Genomic DNA, 5,319 nt, shown 5'->3' with positions numbered 1-5,319 from the left:
AAAAAAAAAAAAACACCATAGAAATGTGTGAAGTAAGTTAAGCTGTGAAAATAAAAGTACCAGGCTGAGGCAGGTGTGCAGTTGGCAGGCCTGGAGGGTGTGAGTCCTCAGCCACCTGGCCAGCCTGCCTGAGAAGTGATAGCAGGAGCCCACCGCTGTCTGTGCTGCCTCCACCTCTGTCGCTGGGAGGTCTGAGTGCCAGCCTGCAGCCATGGCTTACTGCTTGTGGGAAGGGAAGGGTCAAATCATGTTTGTGAACAAAGAAGACCATGAAACTCTGAGCAATGCCGAGCTGGTGGCTGATGATAGATAGCTATGATCCATAAGAGGAGCACGGATTGATCCTACCAAATGGAGACATTAACTGGAATTGCCCATGCCTTGGGGAAATGGCCAGTGGCCCCTGTGGGGAATAGTTCAAGTCGGCCTTTTCCTGCTTCCTGACAAGGAGTCAGACCGTGTATATCACTTCTGGGCCATGCAGGAATGCATGGAAAAATACCCTGACCTCTATCCCCAGGAAGATGAGGAGGAGAAGGAGAAGCCAGCAGAACCTTTACAAGAGGGAGATCCCACTGAGGCCACTACAACCAAAGAAGAGGAAGGGTCAAGCTAATGAAGGTCACAGGCACTGAACTCCAGTCCTTCTGCTGCAAAATGATGTGAACCTTTTGCAAAATGCCTTTTGTTCATTCTCTGAGAAGGTGCCTTTCCAAACTCTACTGTTCTGTCCACTATAATCTGAAAAATAACTTTTTTCGATGAGGGTCTTGGTCCTTTGACACTATGTATGTCTTACATAAACCTATTGGCAAATGTGACTGTCGGTTTTGAATCCTCAGATTACTCTGAATTTTGTCACTTTGAAATAATGTGCTGACTATGCTCAGCAACCAAAAATCGTTATTTGGGAGTGTCTTGTGAGTGAGCTGATTTATTTGATTATATTCCTTTTAGTAGATTTTATACCCTTTTGGGAAATGAAACAGAAACAGAAACATCTTCCTTTAAAAATTCTGGAGTGGGGCCATTCCCAATATAAGAGGCCAGATGATCAGATACTTATTTCTCAAGATCTGTCTTGACTGTGTTTCATCTCTGATACATTTTGGTTTCCATTTTTGCATAGAGCTCCAGGTTTTCTGTGTTTGGAAATTTGAGCTTTGGACCCTCTGAGTGAAAACCCCTTTCTAAGTGAAGAGAAAGGCTGGTTTTGCTGTTCTTGTTATTCCAAAAGCCCTGGTTTGGGGTATGTGTTCACAATGGCTCTGTGCCAGCCTGTTCAGGTGCATGTTCTTGAAAGGTGAGGACCTAATTGCTACCGAAGTAGCAGCCAAGAGAAGAAATGATGTAAATTAAGTAGTCAATTAAAAGGAAAACGTGACTTTTACCTGAAAAAAAAAGTGAATGTCAGATAAGAGTACTCAAACGATAAAGGAAAGAGAGAGTAGAGTGTAGAAATTTTGTGAACTTAAAGTAGAGATCCAGTTTATGGGAATATGCACTCAGACTCTAGCTAGTAGTTAGATGAAGGGAAAACGATGGCATAAATGCATAGACAGATTTGAGAAATACTGTAAGGTTAGAATGAATTTGTTGGGGTCAATGAATAGGGAATAGAATAATTCCCTATACATGAGTTCTCTGAGGAGGTTTTCTTAAGGAATAACGTAGGTATATGGAAAGCATAAGGGAGCTAAATGAGTTTTGAAATGGACGTTTTCAGTGTTGGGTCACTCTGTGTGTGTGCGTGTATACACGTAGAGAGAGGGAATATGTGATACATTTTGATGCTAAATTTAGAACTCTTACGTGGAATAAAACACAATTGAAGTTTTTTTTTAAGTTTATTTATTTTGAGAGAGAGAGAGAGTAGCATAAGCAGGGGCAGGGCAGAGAGAGAAACAGAGAGAGAATCCCAAGCAGGCTCTGCACTGCCAGTGTGGAGTCCAATGCCAGGCTTGATCCCACAAGCTGTGGAATCATGACCTGAGCCAAAATCAAGAGTTGGATGCTTAACCAACTGAGCCATCCAGGCACCCTGCAATTGAAATTGTTTAAGTATATTGAATGCCATCTCAGCAATGCATTTTCTATGCATTGGTTGTCACTATTTTCAAACATTTGTAATCAAAGTGATTGAGACTTTTATTGGTATCAACTAAAATACATGAAACACATTTTTCTCTTGATCAATGTTGATAGGTTAAAAGTAAAAATATGATAGTTTTTCTTCCTAAAAATATGAAGAGTAGATTTTTGTTTCGGTTAGTCCATGTAAAAGAGAAAAGAACCACTGGTGGCTTCTGTACTGTGGTTTCAGATGGTCACTGAACATCCTTTCACTTAATTTATTCTCATTGCTTCTGGCCCAGTTCTGTCATTGACTTGAAAGACTTTTCACATAAATGACACTAATGCTCTTTCACACTGAGTGCTGGCAGCTCACATAGGAATATCATCTAGAAAGTATTTTTTATCAACTTTTGATTTGTTTTATATGAGAATTGCAAGTGAGTTCACTATGAGTTATTCTTCGAGTATGAGAGGACTAAATCAAATTGATCACTGTTGGAATAAAAATTAATAGAAAAAAGTAGAACTATATCTTGAATCATCTATATTTCATTTTATAACTAAATTTTAATATCAATTTATGAAGTGTATATTTACTTAAATTAATCAATGTTTACATAGTGCTTTTGAATGAATAAACCATACATACATACACACACAAGATACACACATCTATTGGAGGAGTCAACATGGCAGAGACACAGGGGGCCCAAAATTCCCTTGTCTCTCAAACACAGTAGTATTGAGGCCAGAAGACTTGGAATTCCAGGAATCTGAGCCACAGAGTGATAGAAACATCTCCAGGGGCCCATGGAGACAGCTTGGTGAGACTGAGGTGCATGCTTGAGAATTGGGAGAGATAAAGCAGGCACCATATGCACAGCGCTGGGGTAACCCCTTTAGTGGAGAGACAAAAGGAAGAGAAGGAGAGGCTGTTGAAGTATGGAATTGTATTTGGACAAGAGAAAAACCTCTCTGGACCACCAACTGGGGAACAGAAAAAATGGAGAGAGAGCCAGTCTCTAACTTGCAAACAGCCTTAGGAATGATGATCTAGGATTGTGCTACTTTCTCTGGACTGGAGCCAGCTGCTGGTGTGCATGCCTGGCCCGGGTCAGGAGGAAGGGGAAGCCAGCCCCAGCTCAGTGGTGAGCTCAGAGGCACACTGGGAGAGCAATATCCTCTCTCTAGTGCTGTGGGAAGGTGTATTGCTGCTCCAAGGACAAAAATCTCTGCAGGCATCAGCCAGAGGCCCTTTGTCAGCTAGGGAAGTGGAATTACCCCAGAACCGGGGCATGGAGTGGGATCCTTTAAGACATCTGGGCTTGAATCCCAGCCAAATTCCTGGGAGGTGCAGGAGTCTGTGGAGCGGGACAAACTGGCCTGCTTGTGCCCCTGTAGTGCTGTGAGGACGGGCTGAACAAAGTGGTTTGGGACACCCGGTCCAGGGAGGAGAGCCTGGGGTGTCTCCATTTTTCTTCCCATCACCAACATGGTGGGGCTTCAGGGAACAGAACAGCAGGCCCCCAGTGAAGACATGACCTGCTTACACCTAACCCCACCCCTCCATGCCTGGTAATTGCATATCTACAGGAGTGAGATTGACACTGACCAAACCAGAAGGGCCCTTCTTCAAACCAGCACAGCCACTGGTTACAAGGCACCATCAGACAACAGTCCAGCAGTTTTGCATTTTCTGATTTGATTTTTGGTCAGTTCTTACTTTATATATCCTCTCTCTCTCTCTCTCTCTCTCTCTCTCTCTCTCTCTCTCTCCCCCTCCCTCCCCCATCTCTGGATTAAGCCGTATGTTTCTCTGATTCTCTGTTCTCTGCCTGGTCAATTGTTTTTCTCCCTGCCTCTGTCATTTCTGTCTTTGTATGGGATAAGGCTTAGTCCAGCACCACCCGGTTTCAATTTTTTCCAGGGTTACTTCAATGAACAAATCAAAGCACACCTGATGGAAGGTCCAAACCACCCCTATGAGTGGAGGCGGAGATAAAGCAACTGGAGTCGCAACAACAGAGAGCATGCAACACACTCCAAAAACATTTCCTCAAGGGCCAGGCCCTTGACAATATATGACCCCTTTTTAATATAGTAGTACTCTCAGGTGCAAGACACATAACAAGCTATTAAAACACATAAAGGACAGGAAACTAGCCAAAATAATGAAATGGAAGAATGCTCAAAAGAGATTCCAGGAAGAAATGACAGCCAGAGAATTGCTCAAAACAGATATAAACAATGTATCTGAACAAGAATTTAGAATAATAGCCATAAGACTAATAGCTTGGGTTGAAAAATGCATAGAAGACAGCAGAGAATCTATTACTGCAGAGATCAAGGACCTAAGAAATAGTCATGACAAATTAGGAAATGCTGTAAATGAAATGCAAAGTAAACTAGATGCAGTGTCAGCAAGGATGGAGGAAGCAGACAGGAGAATAAGTGAAATAGAAGATAAAATTATGGAAAATGATGAAGCTGAGAAAAAGATAGGAAAATATAGACCATGAGATAAGAATTAGAGACCTAAGTGATTCAGTGAAATGAAATAATACACATACCATAGGAGTTCTAGAAGAAGAAGAAGAAGAAGAGAGAGAAAGGGGCAGAAGGTTTAATTTGAACAGATTATAGCTAAGAACTTCCCTAATCTGGGGAAGGAAACAGACATCCAAGTCCAGAAGGCACAGAGAACTCCCTTCAGAACCAACAAGAACAGGTCAACTCCAGTGCATATCATAGTGAGACTGGCAATATACAAAGATAAAGAGAGAATTCAGAAAGCAGCTAGGGACAAACAGGCCTTAACTTACAAGGGTAGGCAAATAAGGGTAGTAGCAGACCTGTCCACTGAAACTTGGGAGTGGCAGGAAATACTCAATGTGCTGAATAGGAAAAATATGCAGCCGGAATCGTTTATCCAGCAAGACTGTCATCAGAATAGAAGGACAGATAAAGGCTTTCCCAGACAAAAACTGAAGGAGTTCATGACCACTAAACCAGCTCTGTAGGAAATCCCAAGGTGGACTCTGAGTGGAATGCTGCAAAGAATACAAAGGACCAGAGAAATCACCACAATCATGAAACCTATAGATAACACAATGATACTAAATCCATATCTTTCAATAATCACTCTGAATGTAAATGGACTAATTGCCCCAATCAGAAGACATAGAGTATCAGAATTGATAAAAAAAAAAAACAATATCCATCTATATGCTGTCTACCAGAGCC

General features: G+C 41.9%; 1 pseudogene; it reads left to right on the top strand.

Annotated features, from left to right (window-relative positions):
• The first annotated feature begins 211 nt into the window (after positions 1–211).
• On the top strand, positions 212–616 carry LOC131496070 (mitochondrial intermembrane space import and assembly protein 40-like; annotated as a pseudogene).
• The last annotated feature ends 4,703 nt before the right edge of the window (positions 617–5,319 follow it).

The sequence above is a fragment of the Neofelis nebulosa genome, chromosome 1 (assembly GCF_028018385.1).
Source record: "Neofelis nebulosa isolate mNeoNeb1 chromosome 1, mNeoNeb1.pri, whole genome shotgun sequence".
NCBI classification, from domain to species: Eukaryota; Metazoa; Chordata; class Mammalia; order Carnivora; family Felidae; genus Neofelis; species Neofelis nebulosa.
Note: the sequence above shows the minus strand (reverse complement) of the source record. Positions and strands in the feature narration are given on the sequence as shown.